The following is a 15,196-nucleotide window of genomic DNA, read 5'->3' on the forward strand; positions in this document are numbered from 1 at the left end:
CCTTCAAGCCACACCTCCGCCCGTCGGAGTGGGGAGCGTGAGGTTTTTCGTTACGGAATTTCTCGATTCGGTCCCCGCGCTCAAGGCCCGCGATAGAAGCTATGCAATAGCTTAAAAATGTTTTAAATGTTTTATAGACATTAGTTAAAATGTATTTTTATTTCAGCGTAAGTACTTTCTAACAGCGAAGCTTAGCAGCGAAGATATCGTGAAAATTCTAATAATTTCTAATAGTTATTAAGTTAATTAAACTATGGCTTTTTTCATCAACGTTAAAAACGTTCAAAAGATATTAAAAAATTTCAGCGTTATTAAACCAATTAAACACAATATACCTTTTATATAGTAAAGAACAAAGGGTACAATAATACTCAACAGAGAAGACCCATATCAAAATTATTATCGAAATGTCATTACAAAATGTAGAAACACACTTAACATTTTCTAATAGTTTTATTAAAGTTACGACAGAAAATTAATTAAATTTAAATGGAATCTGAATTTTGATTTTACATGTAAAATTTCGGTTTTAAGTGAGTAATATCACTTGGCGAACATAAAATATCTGACAATTTTTCTTCTTTAAAGCATTTGAAATCAGTTTCAGTCGAAGCATTAGAATTCGAATGATTTAACTAAAATTACTAAAAATAAGCTTAGTATTTTTTGTACTTGTATTTTTTTTGCTTAATTTTCATCAAAAACCCCAATAAGTTTTTACCCAGCCTTATTCCAACCAGCCAACCTTCCTTATTCCTTAATCGTATGAAATACGATATCACTACATAGTATAAAACAAAGTCGCTTTCTCTGTCCCTATGTCCCTTTGTATGCTTGAATATTTAAAACTACCCAACGGATTTTGATGCGTTTTTTTTAATGGATAGAGTGATTCAAGAGGAAGGTTTTAGTATATAATTTATTAGGTTTTAGACAAAGCGGGCGAAGCCGCGGGCGCCGGGCGGTAAGCTAGTATGTGATATAATGCTGTATTAAACCACAAGGCCAACCTCAAATACTGGTCAAGTGAGAATCAAAGCGAGCAGCTTTGCTTTTTCCCACCAGTAATATACACTGCATGTTTCAATTAAATGATTTAATAATTACGAGTAAAAGCTTTGCAGAATGAGAACTAAGTATTACGTATAGTATTATATTATCTGTGGTATTACTATACGTAATATACTTATTAGTTATAGTACTAGCTTACCGCCCGCGGCTTCGCCCGCTTTGTCTAAAACGTAATAAATTATAGGTATACTAAATCCTTTCTCTTGAATCACTCTTTCTATTAAAAAAACCTGCATCAAAATCCGTTACGTAGTTTAAATTATTTAAGCCTACAAAGGGACATAGGGATAGAGAAAGCGACCTTGTTTTTTTATACTAAGTAGTGATGATAATATTACGAAGGAGTTCGATTTTCGGATATCGCTTGCAACTACAAAGATAGAAAAAGGTATATAACGTGTAGGATTTGTCAGTTTGTCAATATTCATGAAAGTGTTTCTTCGCATATTTAATATTATAGTGATTATTAAATATATAATTATTAAATTAAATTTTATAATTACATAGCTGCCCGGTTATCCTTGAACGACGTATTATTAAAAATTATATAAACTCCAATATTCTTCGCTAATTTCACACATACAGAACAAATCTTACCTAATTTGTCCTACCATACAATTTAACTAGTACACCTAAGTGTTATATAAGGTATCAATTTATAAAATAAGTGAACGCCATTACTGATATAAGACAGCAAATTTAATCAGCTGGAGAGGCGACACCACTCTACCATATTACTGTTCCCGCCTCAATATTGTCAATAATAGAGTGTTGCCAACGACTTAAATACGATCTTAGTATTCTGTGTATTTATAAAATCCATAGGTACTAATATTATAAATGCGAAAGTAACTCTGTCTGTCTGTTACTCAATCACGCCTTAACTACTGAACCAATTTTCATGAAATTTGGTATGGATTTTGATACCCGAGAAAGGACATAGGCTACTTTTTATCCCGGGAAAATGACGCAATCCTGGAAAACCCACGGGAACGGGAACTATGCGGGGTTTTCTTTGACTGTGCGGACGAAGCCGCGGGCGGAAACCTAGTGGTAATATAAAACATAATAGAAATTAAAATTTTATTGCTAAAAGTAGCACTGTGGTAGCACTGAAAAATGGACGGAACAAGGAAAGTCTACATTAAATATTTAATTTGCATTTTGAAATGAGAGAAATTAAAATTGTAAGCGCGATGTTTTGAATAATAGAGCGCGGCTCTACATATAATTTCACGATATTATATACATACGTTTCAGTAAGGTTTTCTTCCGGTACATTTTCAATGTAAATAATTTGTTTTAATGGTAATGGGTGCGTTGACCTCATTTTGTTTACATCTATATATCTTGCGCGACATTTAGTACTTTTCAATTTTATTGATGTGAAACTTTATGGTTAGTAGTTTTATTGGTATAATACATTGTTAGTTTGATTTGTGAGCATTTTGTTTGTGTGGAAGTTGAAATGTAATAACGGAAAACTAAATGAAAACAGTTATTGTAAAATTGGATTGAACGTGAATTGAAGTGTGCACAAGTTACATATAGGTATTTATTCGCAATATATGTTTAACTGAATTATAAAAATTACCAAGATATTTTAAAAACATCTTGAGACAATGTTACAATATTTGCAAAAGGGAATAAACAGAAAAATTATAGTAAATTTGTTCTAATAAACAATTAATAAAAACTTCAGTTAAAGCTATTGTTTACGAACTTTCAATACACAACAACCTCTTAAATAGTTGGTTTTATCTCTATTCTCTAGTAAGATAAGCCACCAAGGCCGATGCTTGTAGAGACATAGATCATTCACTAATTAGTCACTCCTCTGTCCATAGAGTATTGTTTATGCAATAAACGTCATCATGTGAGCTTTATCCTTGTCATTAATAAGGATTATCTGCAGAACACAAGGCAGAACATAATATTACGTAAGTGTCGTCAGTTTAGATCACATTTTTCTTACGTAAACGTAAGAAAAACCTTATAATAAATGAAAAAGCTACCTAACTATTAATCTTCTAAAAAAATATTTTTATATATTGGTACTAACTAGTATAGTACGTATAAAGTATTGTATCATTATCTGTGGTATTTATTTTAAAAGATACAGAAATAAAATAACATTCTAGCTCTAGGTTTGGTCATTTTCTGTTTGTGTAAGTATCCCGTAGTCCTATAAACTCGATTTAAAATTAAATCTAGACAGACAGGCTGACTAATAAAATAGAAAACTTTTATTTTATTAAAAAAAATCGCTTTATTTTTATTAAAGTATGCCGGATAAAAGACTAATTATTACTACCTATCGTATTTAGCTTTTAGGAGCGTCTTTAAAATCTTAGCTATCCAGACTAACTAAGTACTCGAGTCATATATTTCGCTAACAAAACCTATTGAAGTTTACCGTTTGAAGTTTGAACTATTACCATCCAACGAACTGCACAAAGGTAATTAAAGATAAACATTTCTCTAATGGACACTCACCGCTCGACCACTATACAGAAACCCCTGTCTCCATGCAGCCACAATAAGATAAACAAGAAAACGTTTCAATTAAAGGGGTCAACGTATTTTGGAATAGCAATTTACGGATATTATTACAAAGAGGTATCATCAACTGAAACGCTTGTAATGGCGCGGTTTTAAACAATTAAGATCAATCAAATTAATGTGATCTAGTGGTGTCGCTTGATGAGTATAACTATACCTAGATACCTACGTACTTGTTTTGAAACACAAACACAAATATTATTCTTGTAGAAGATACGATTTTGATTTATTTAATAGCAATTAGTTTTCGTGACAGTAAACAGATTTTGCAATGTAGAGTCGAGAGAAACTCTTGTAATTAATTTTGTAAATACATTATTTTGAACGAAATCTGTATAATTTTAAGTATGCCATCGACTTTGTCTCTTAAACGATAGTCATAAAATGTTTTAAATAAGATTCAAACAAACACCCTTTACTGTGTGAAAACGACTATGTATTTCATTCTAATTGCCGCATTAGGTGATTAATTCACATGAAAATAATAAATAAACACATTTTTAAAGTCCTTGTGTACCGAGAAGTACCAAGAAGTACTTCGTAACATATTAATTGAAGAAATTTCGCACACGACACGCTAACAAGCGATGCCCTATAACATTCCCTTTATATTAAATTTAGTATTAAATATCAATTAATTTCGTATTTCATGTGAAACGTGTTGAAAACTACGAACCCTATAAACCGAGGATAAACGATAAAACTCTCTAGGGAAAAGTATTTAATGGATTACGTCTGGTCGTGTCGTTGAGGAAGAATTATAATATATCCGAGAATTTTCTGGAAGCTTGCGTTTATATGAAATATTAGTTTTATGTTAACCTCTTGTGTTTTTATATCAAATATATTATTTCTTTGAAAACGGTTTGAGTTTTTGTGTTTTATGTGGCGTATATTCAACATTTCGAAAAGTTTATGGTTTAGCACGCCCATTGTAGTTGATTACTTGTCTTGGACCAAAATAGCTATGACATACGCTCTAACAAACTGTTATATTTTTATATAGACACGTTTATCAATTGTCTACGAGCCAAAAAGTAAGTTCTATCCATACTTAACATTTAAGTTGCCCTTATCTTAAGTATGGAAGTAATACCCTAATGACAAATCGATAGCCTGATAGCCCTGTGACACGCATGTTTTTAAGTCAGTTGTAGACATTGAGTTAGGAATTCCACCAAAAATTGTCCGTATTTATGCAAAATGGAACCACTCGACAAATTTGCTTTTTTCCGTTTCTTGAAGAATACTCATTTAAAAGTGGTCTAAATTCTTATACAAACAAGAACCATATGAATTTTACCTTGGAAACAAGGTATACTAAAAGCAGAAAGGAACCACCAGCAACAACGAATAATACATATGAAGCAAAACCGAACCACAGCACCACGGGACTGCTTTGTTCATACAAATAAACGATATTACTATCATGTCATTATATACAAAACAGATCCGCAGATACTTGGTACCATTATACATTACACATATTTCTATTAATAACAATTATTTTTAATACACAAAATGGAACCAGGTTTCTATGGTATGGTTATGCGTAAAATAAATTCATAATTTAATTGTAATTTTTTATTGCAAAATAAAACCACAAGCATTCGGTTCTATCATGCATAAATAAATATTGTAAAACATCCAGAAACCCATCATCGCTATACGGAACCAAATGCCTTGACTTGTGCACAATGCAGAATGCTTCTCATCTTTAAACAACGTATTTCATTACGTCTTATATAGCTCAAAGTGCAAAACTCCAATTTTTAAAGTAAAACGTCGAACATCTGTCAATATAGGTGACATTCAGCGAAGTATTTCGAATACGTGACGGCCGTTTTTTTTCTCCGCGAAGTAAGTTCTATTGTTTTTGTTAATTACCTTTAAAATTAAATGTGAAAATGTTTAGTAATAAATAAATAAGGAAGCAATTGGTAAGAAAAGCATTGGAGACGAACACCGAAGATAATAATGAAGATACAACGGGTAAGTAGTTTTATTTAATGCATTTAAGTAGGTACTTATTGAATCTATGAGATGCAGGTATGTACGCTTTATCCAATTTTGATTCATTCCCGATTGTGGAGTGATTTTAAAAAGATAGTTCATTAATTAGTAAGTACAAGAGGAATCCTGTGTGGATTTACGTATTTTAACGACACTGTTGTTGTTCACGAAGGCGAGTCGAATTATTAAGAGTCATTTTGTTACGATTTACCTGTCATTGTGAGATGGAACTACTAAACCCTGTTTTAAAATCAACTGTCGATGATCTAGGTACCTACCTACTATTTTGGTAAAATACGTTTAGATTCAGATTCAGTACAGTACATTCAGCGCATATAATAATTTGTTTGATTTTAAAAGTCGCGCTGCCACTGTTTTGACCGGAACAAGGCCCTAGCCCGCGAAATTGAAAATTTTAACAAGTTTATTTAATTTTTTTTTAGGTTTGGTCACTGTTGCGTGTGATTTTTAGGGTTCCGTATCCAAAAGGTAAAACGAGACCCTATTACTAAGACTCCGCTGTCCGTCTGTCTGTCTGTCCCTCTGTCTCATGAACTGTGATAGTTAGACAGTCGAAATTTTCATAGATGATGTATTTCTGATGCCGCTGTAACAACAAATACTAAAAAACAGAATAAAATAAATATTTAAGAGGCTCCCATACAATAAACCGTGATTTTTTGCCGTTTCTATAGATAATGGTACGGAACTCTTCGTTGCGCGAGTCCGACTCGCACTTAGCCAGTTTTTTGTACATAGCGCATGTACCTACAACATACTTAGTCGTCTAGTAGGGACACGGCTTTATAAGAACTAATTATATTTTGCTGTCGCCATAAATCTACGTATAAAAGCCACGCGGCTTTATTGTTTTGATTTAAAGCTTTTTTCTTTTTATTACAGAAGATAACGAAGAACCTTATACGTCGATGCCTCTGGAGAAGCTTTCTTCACCTTCAAGCGATATTCAGGCCATATTACATCTCATTCCACAATATGCACAGAGTTTTTATAACAATCTTATTAGTGATGATGCAATAGAAGACCACATAGATGGACTAGACAAGGTGGATTTCGAAATCCAATTTGATGATAACGTCGAATAAACGTCCTCTATATGTATTATTTTATATATCTTTTTAATAAAAGCTTTATTACGATATTATAAATACATAGTTTCATTTATATCATTAAATCCCTGGGTTGTGGTTCTTTTTTGTATAAGAGAAAACCTATCAATTGATAAATGTTAAAAGGAACCACATGCACATTTTCTTAATTATCTAGAAAGTTTAAGAGTATTCAGAACAAATTTATATACACATACTTAAATAAGTAATTTATCAATGAATTTAAATAAAATAAATATTAATTTTACTTCATCTAACAGAGCTGCAAATGTTTTTGTAAATCCTTTGATATCTCAGAAGTGCGTATTTGCTGGTTGGTTCCTTTTTGCTTAAATACGGACAATTGTATTTATATAATAATAATGATTTAAGTATATACTGAATCAAATATGCTGTTATTTTAACATACCTAGCGTACAATTGAGTAAAAAATTGGTATGCAATAAATGATAAAATTGTACAAATTGAATAGAATAAAGGTTGCTTAACAACCTAGGTAACTCGCTAGGTAGGTAGGTTCTTATTAGTTTGCGATGTTGGCGTAGTATTTATTTGTGACAAAATTTATTCGTTAACCCAAACAAGGAAAAGATATTCCGTACGAGTAAGGCCGGTTGCAGAGCTTCACCGACCATCAGTGCGTACGTCAGTCGCGCTTGTCATATGTATGGAAATTCATAAAACCGTTCATACCTAGACCGACCATACGCACGCGTATTTCCGTACATATGACAAGCGCGACTGACGTACGCACTGATGGTCGGTGAAGCTCTGCAACCGGCCTTAACCCTAGAAAGATAATCATATTGAGTAATACGGGAAAGATAGTCATGCGTCAAATTTACGCATGTTTTTTAGTTAGCTCTAAGTCGCGGTATATTGTTTTTTTTTTCTATAAATTGTAAGTTATTATATATTTACAGTTATGTTAGAATAATTAATATTACAAATAATTTATTTTTAATTATTTTTATACATATAAAAAAACGAAAACATTAAACGTCTGCTTTAAATCTACAATTCTTGTAACACGTATTATTTCTAATAAAAACTTATTTTTGGCCACAATTATCAGACTTTTTTATATCTTATATATATGTTGTACATATACTTATATAAAAAATAGTGAGAAACAAGTTTAGCACATATCAACGTATGCTCACGACATAATATAACGATGTTACATTTTTTGCAGGAGGAATTTGCCTTTCGTCATATTTCAGAAGGACAAATCGTATAGTAAATACGTTTTTTTTTTTACGGAAGGCCTCCTCAGTACTTTCTTACGATGTACCAGATACTTCATTTGGCAACAACTTGGAGATATTATCACGCAAATATCTTATCAAAGCTGGTGATTCTAAACACCCACGCATAAACAAAGAAGACGGTTCCATGCTTCTATATTTCATGTTTTTTTGACTCGGATGTTTTTGTGCTTTGATGTTAACATTGTGGCTATAAATTTAATATGCAATATCCAAGCAATTTTATTGATTCCATAAAATAAAGCCATTGGCCATCTCATTGTCTTACTACTATTGAACATCAGGGAACACATTCGGTCTAATGCATCTACTTCGCCTTTTGCTTGAATGTAATATATCATCTTTGCTTTGTACCTCATCGGGAAAAGCTTCTTCTGTGTCACTTTGCTCGTCATTTTCAATTTCGTGGTCCTCCTACTTCCCTATCGGTTTCTTCACAGGGACCCTCATCGCTTTGCATAAGAGCGGCTAGTATACAATATTCTTCCAATTTTCTATCCCCAATTGTTTTCTATATTTGCTTCAATATGTATAAAAATAAATTTTTAACATAAGTCACAATATACAGTAAAAATAAGCTAAAAAATATTCAAACTACCATAGAAGTCAAAATCTTAAAAGTCACGGTAAAGATAATCATGCGTAATTTTGACTCACGTAGTCGTTATATTTCAAAATTGGTTACTCTAACTTTATTGAGACGTATACCATAGGGTAGCTCTTAGTGACTTATGAAATGTCCTATAAGCACAGTTATGGATTCGCGACATTTAAAAAGATAAAGCTATATTTCGAAAACGCAGGAGTCATTTTGACGCAGACTATCTTTCTAGGGTTAAAATCTGAAAAAGGTCGTGAATGAGAACTTGTCCTACGCAATTGAAGTCAATTTAATAGCAATTTGATTTGTAAATACATGTCTGATTGTTGTGTAGAAAAAAAAAAACGCCAATTAAGACTATACAGTCCACTTGACTCAATAAAGGCGTTTATTGTAAAACAAATGAGGAAAAAGGTGAAAATAGGTTTCATGTTAAATGAAGTGAAGAGGTATAAACAGTGGAAGTATTTCTCACAAATCTTGCGTAATGGGGTATGTGCAGTTGACCTGGTTATTACAGATATAAATGTCCTTCCTAGTAATATTATGATCACGAAATTTTGTATGGATGTGCGTTGCTCTTCTATGTGGAATATTCTGGAACCCATTTGAATTTTGATACGTACAATTGATACTTATTATACTATCAAATACATGAGGCAATACATCCGACCTCCAATTCGTCGGTTACTTCCTAGTATTTCATAGTTATTTTGTAATTCCTTTCTATATTATTTTTGCCTAGGTGTCTTAATAAATTGGTCATTAATTCAGATGGCATCATATTGTTGTCGTAATATTTTACTGTTTTCTGACATGTTAAATAGGTAATATACAGAGGGCATTGATCCAAACATTATGACACTCCAGCTCCAAAATGACGAATCAATTAACAACGCAGAAAACGTGTGAAAAATTGAAAACTACCTCAATTTTTTGTTGTGATTATCTATACATACAATAAATCTGTAGAAGGGTCAATTCTGTACATTGAAAATATTGAAAAAATAAATAGCAGGGGGTGTTACTGGATCGATAACAAGCCCAAATATGTGATTAAAAAAATTTTTGTCTGTCTGTCTGTCTGTCTGTCTGTCTGTCTGTCTGTCTGTCTGTCTGTATGTTCAGGCATCACGTGAAAACTAACGGTTCGATTTCGATGGAACTTGGTATAATTATACCTTATTATCCTGGGCATAAAATAGGATACTTTTTATCCCGGAAAAATACGTAGAAAAAAAATAAAACTTAATTTTTCCGCGCGGACGGAGTCGCGGGCGGAAGCTAGTTAACAATAAAGTAATATGAAACATTGTCTTTCAACTTACTAGAAGAGTAATGTGTACATACATGAATTAATTAATTAATATAGAATGAAACACATCCGTTATATAAATATGTACCACTTAAAAATATAATTCATATCCAGTAGATAGGTAATAGTCTTATGACCAAGGCATATAATGTTTGCCTAGTTTGAGGTGAAATAGTGTTGTATCTAGGCATATTTATTTATTTCATTTTATCCATTATAATACAAGCATGTTATTAGCCTGTTAACCTTCGACAGGTTTTGACAAAGGATGGGTTTCCAATTGACGGATTGTTTTGTTAGAGTTCTTTTCAGTCTAGACATAAAGAGGCATTATTTTCCTCTCTTTTCAAATCTATACACATACACAAAAGTCGTGTTAGTTACACCACTTATAACTTAAGAATGGCTGAACTGATTTTATTGATTTGCCTCCTCCTGGATTAGAATATTAACTTGTATACCTACCAGTCCTACCACAAATATAAAACGAGTACCCGAGTACATCTTCTTAATATATATAAATCTCGTGTCACAATATTTGTCCTCAATGGACTCCTACACCACTTAAGCGATTATAATAAAATTCGCACACCATGTGCAGTTCGATCCAACTTGAGAGATAGGATAGGTTTTATCCCGGAAATCCCTCGGGAACTAGAACTATGCGGGTTTTTCTTTGAAAACGCGGGCGAAGCCGCGGGCGGAAAGCTAGGCGAATTGTATAAATAAAAATGTATATTTTGATCTATGTTTTAAGAATAAAATATTAACACAACTGTGTAAACGACTGCTGACCTACGACATCCCTAAGGACATAGAAAACTATCTAATTTACTACTGATATTTTTTTAATTATGTTAAAACAATATTAAAATAAAACATTAATTTATTGATTCTATTTGCTCTTCAAAAACTGAAGAAAAACAAATATAATATGAAAACATAGATATTACGTCGAAATCTAGGTATATTATGTTTGTATATGTAGAGACAGTTATTCTACGTCACGTAGGTATAAATTATTGGCAAAAATTACAATTTAATATTTCTCATTCTGATAAACATTAAATTACAATTTTATGATACTGATATAGCCTCTTAAACATAGATTTCGTTAAAAGAAATATAGAGTAGCTCCCTTATAAGAAGTACGGTTCTCCATTGCGTACGGTTCTATGTATCAGTAAACCAAACCAAATCGTCAATAATTGAAAAAAATATCCATCCATACTTAAAGGAACTGAATAAATTGATTTCCGTATTCCCAAACGCAATCATTACCCATTGTGTTTTCATAAACGCGTTCGATACAAGAGCCTCCAATCTGTTATCGAAAATATCAGTGTTTATCGGTCCTTGATAATGGTCTAAAAGCTCGATACAGGCATAGATAATATACTATATACTATAGATATACAGTGTAGGGCAATGCAAATATTTTGTTATACGATTGAAGGATTTTTACTTATGTGTGTGTAAAATTGAGTGGGGAAAATGTATATTCGTTAATGTAGCTGTCAGCATAAATTGTGGTACGAATACGAACGTCTGTCACAAATGTGTGAATAAACTTGAACGAAGTATTTCAATATTTTAATGTTCCATTCTCTGCGTTTTCGGTTGGATTGTGGCTGGATGTTAAATCGATATGATAATACAGATTGAATGAATTAATATCTTTTATTTTGTAACCTTTATATTATTATGCTTACAGGCAATAGTAATAAACGTCCTTAATACCTAGGAGCTGAAGACAGTCCCTAGGTAATGTTTCTATCACAGTTCCAATGAGGCAATAAAATGTACACAGTCATACTTACGTAGTAACTTTTTAGTAATCTGTGGACAATGGGCATATTATGTAAGAAAGCCCTACCACTATTAAATGTTTTTATGAATAAATTCATCTCTGTTAGGAACTCTACTTTTAAACATAAATGTTTGTTCTTTCTACCTATATTATATGCACATAATCGTAAAAGAACACCTGTACCCTTCTCAAGGAAATGAAAGAACAAATCATGTAGGTACCTATAGTGTAAAACAATGGAATTTTGAATGATCAAAGATAATACCTTTATCTGATATATTAATGCATCTTGCAATTAATTAAATGCAAATCGTGACAGGCATTAGAACAAAGAATCAACCACTTTCCGTGTGTTTCATTGTATTTTAATGAAGGAGATAATGGCGAATCGTTGAAAGTTTATGTTTTGATGATGAATAGATAACGAACATTTTTATACATGACTAGCTTTCCGCCCGTGGCTTCGCCCGCGTTTTCAAAGAAAAACTATAGTTCCCGTTCCCGTAGGATTTCCGGGATAAAACCTATCCCGGTTATCCATGAGTTACCTATAGGTCTACTATACTCTATATGTGTGCTAAATTTCATAATAATCGGTTCAGTAGTATTTGCGTTAAAGAGTAACAAACACTCACACATCCTCACAAACTTTCGCATTTATAATATTAGTAGGATAGGATTAGTAGGACAAGATAATTAGCTACAATCTCTATTAAATAGGGGGTAACCATGATGTCTAGGCAGTTTTAATTATGTGGAAATATGATGTCGCTAGACGACCTACATTTTCATATTTCCATACTGGAATTAATAACTACTGCTTTAGGACATCATGATAATCCCTTCCCTTAGTTTGTTAGAAGATTTTACTGGTGTCATAACGGTTTTATTAAAATAACAATAATATTCATATAAATAAAATATAAACGAAAGTCTTATTTAACTTTTAATTCAAAAACCGAAGAACGGATTTTAATAATTTTATTTCGTAGGATTTGTTTCCACTTACATTAACATTATACATAGATAAAAATTATTATTATCCAAAAAAATAAAAAAATTATTTTAAAAAGACGAAAGTGCATGCAATTGGGCGCAGCCCTGCGCGGGCCAATTAGTTATTATTAATACTAAATAATATTAAACTAAATAATATTTATCGTAAGATTGATTTTACAGTCCTTTAGTTAGGTAGCGAGTATGACGAAAAAGCATACCCCCTATACACTTTTTGTTTTTCAATCTATACATATAATAAATCTGTAGAAGGGTCAATTCTGTACATTGAAAATATTGAAAAAATAAATAGCAGGGGGTGTTACTGGATTGATACCAAACCCAAATATGTGATTAAAAAAATTTTTGTCTGTCTGTCTGTCTGTCTGTCTGTCTGTCTGTATGTGAAGACATCACGTGAAAACTAGCGTTTCGATTTCGATGAAACTTGGTATATTTATACCTTATTATCCTGGGCGTAAAATAGGATACTTTTTATCCTGGAAAAATACGTAGAAAAAAATTAATCTTAATTTTTCAGATTTATCTATAGACGCGTTGTTCTGTAGAACCGCGAACACACGTTGCGTATTATTATAGACCTAGCCGTGTTTGGGTCCAATAGATATTTATAAGATGTCATTGTTAGAGTCTCAAAATGAAGAAATAAACCATCCACGCGAAGACCGACATCCGCGCGGAATGAGTCGCGGGCGGAAGCTATAAGTCTTCTAATAAACTTGTAAGTCTAAAATAATTTATAATATAAAAATGAATCGCAAAATATGTTGGTAAGCGCATTAAACACGAGATCGGCTGAACTAATATCGTTAATTTTTTTTTTTATTATATTCCTTGAAGTACAAGGATGGTTCTTATGGAGAGAAAACGTAAATCTGTACCACGGGCGAAGCCGGGGCGGAGTATCCAATATAAATGTACCTACCTGGTGTGTGTTAAGTAGTACACCTTCTATATATGTACCTACTGACATAGTTATAAGAGCACTTGCAAAACACTTAATTTATTTAATAATAATCTATATTTTAATGCCATAATTTATTAAATGAATCAATACCTAAACAAATGTTTCTTTGAATTAAATGATGTCGTTCAGGGCCGATTTTTCAATCCTTGATTATTTATCCGTCCAATAAAGTATTACACGAACATTTAAAATGTCACCTGTATTTTTGAAATGGTAGTTTAATACGTTATTCGATGAATAAGTTTTAACCAAGGATTGAAAAATCAGCCCTTGAAACTTATACTTAGGTAACGAAAACGACTGTAGAGCTTATAAAATGATATTTTACGGTTTGAATATCTATAGATATGTACACGGTTTTATTTTAAAATCTATATTTTATCACGTTTAAGCGTTAACTTAACTATATCACAGACTACTTATATCATCAAAATAATACAAAAATACTTTAAAAGAAAATCTTAACACTTGCATTGAAAAGTGAAATTGTCTCTAGAAAACAATTAAAAATTCAATATTATTTCAAGGTTCCAAATAAAAATGTTAACATAATTGTAACACCTAATAATATTACATTTCCCATTGTTCAAGAATATTCAAATTAATATTAATATTTACAAAGTTTTCACAATATTGAACAGAATAGAAATCTCCTTACCATTTTCAGATTTTCTATAATTTACATCACGTCAATAACAAAAACTACACACAAAATAAAACTTTATAAAACTCCCGCGAAATCCGCATAACGAAAACAACACATGTACTCCGGCTTTGAGCAAAAACTAAACTGAATCGAGTATGAAATTGTAGCCTCTTCTCAAAACAAAATACTGTCCTAATAGACAGATATTCGTATCATATCTTATCATTGGATTCAACGGATTTGTAAAACCAGCTTTACAAAATCTATAGATATTAGGTATTTAGGAATGCATTGCATAATTATCTGAAGTAATCCATGAATGAATTTATCTAAGTACATATAACATAAATAATTAATTAGCCTCGGATATAATATTACATATTAATATAATTAAATCAAACTCTATGTAAGGTAGAGCTCCTATTATATCTCTATTGAAAGGTAAGCACGCTCTATATGTCCACATGACACTAATTGCTTACCTACAACAATAACAATTTATCATCAAATATAAAGCTACCACTGTGTTTTTTTCTCATGTAAATAGAGAACACGATTGAAGTAATTACAGCAATTATTCTTAAATAGGTATGTAAGTTATACCAGGGAAAATGATCAGTTAATAACACGCTTGCTATTTACGATAAAACATCAAGTATTTTTTTACATTAAATTCCAAAAAACTTTTGCCAGTCGTATCATAATTTCCTTGCGTGATACTTGCATTCAATTAAGTAGGACACAAATGTTATAGAAACAAGATCCTACGACAAGCACAAGGAGCGATTAAATCGAG

General features: G+C 31.8%; 2 long non-coding RNA genes across 2 annotated transcripts; both read left to right on the top strand.

The window, feature by feature from the left end:
* The first annotated feature begins 4,822 nt into the window (after window positions 1-4,822).
* On the top strand, window positions 4,823-6,815 carry LOC123701254. Its single transcript, XR_006752702.1, has 2 exons — window positions 4,823-5,625; window positions 6,550-6,815. It is a non-coding gene; the product is annotated as an uncharacterized LOC123701254 (long non-coding RNA).
* Window positions 6,816-7,680: 865 nt separating this feature from the next.
* Window positions 7,681-8,255, top strand: LOC123701258. Its single transcript, XR_006752708.1, has 2 exons — window positions 7,681-7,808; window positions 7,972-8,255. It is a non-coding gene; the product is annotated as an uncharacterized LOC123701258 (long non-coding RNA).
* Window positions 8,256-15,196: the final 6,941 nt, after the last annotated feature.

Source organism: Colias croceus, chromosome 2 (genome assembly GCF_905220415.1).
Source record: "Colias croceus chromosome 2, ilColCroc2.1".
NCBI lineage: Eukaryota > Metazoa > Arthropoda > Insecta > Lepidoptera > Pieridae > Colias > Colias croceus.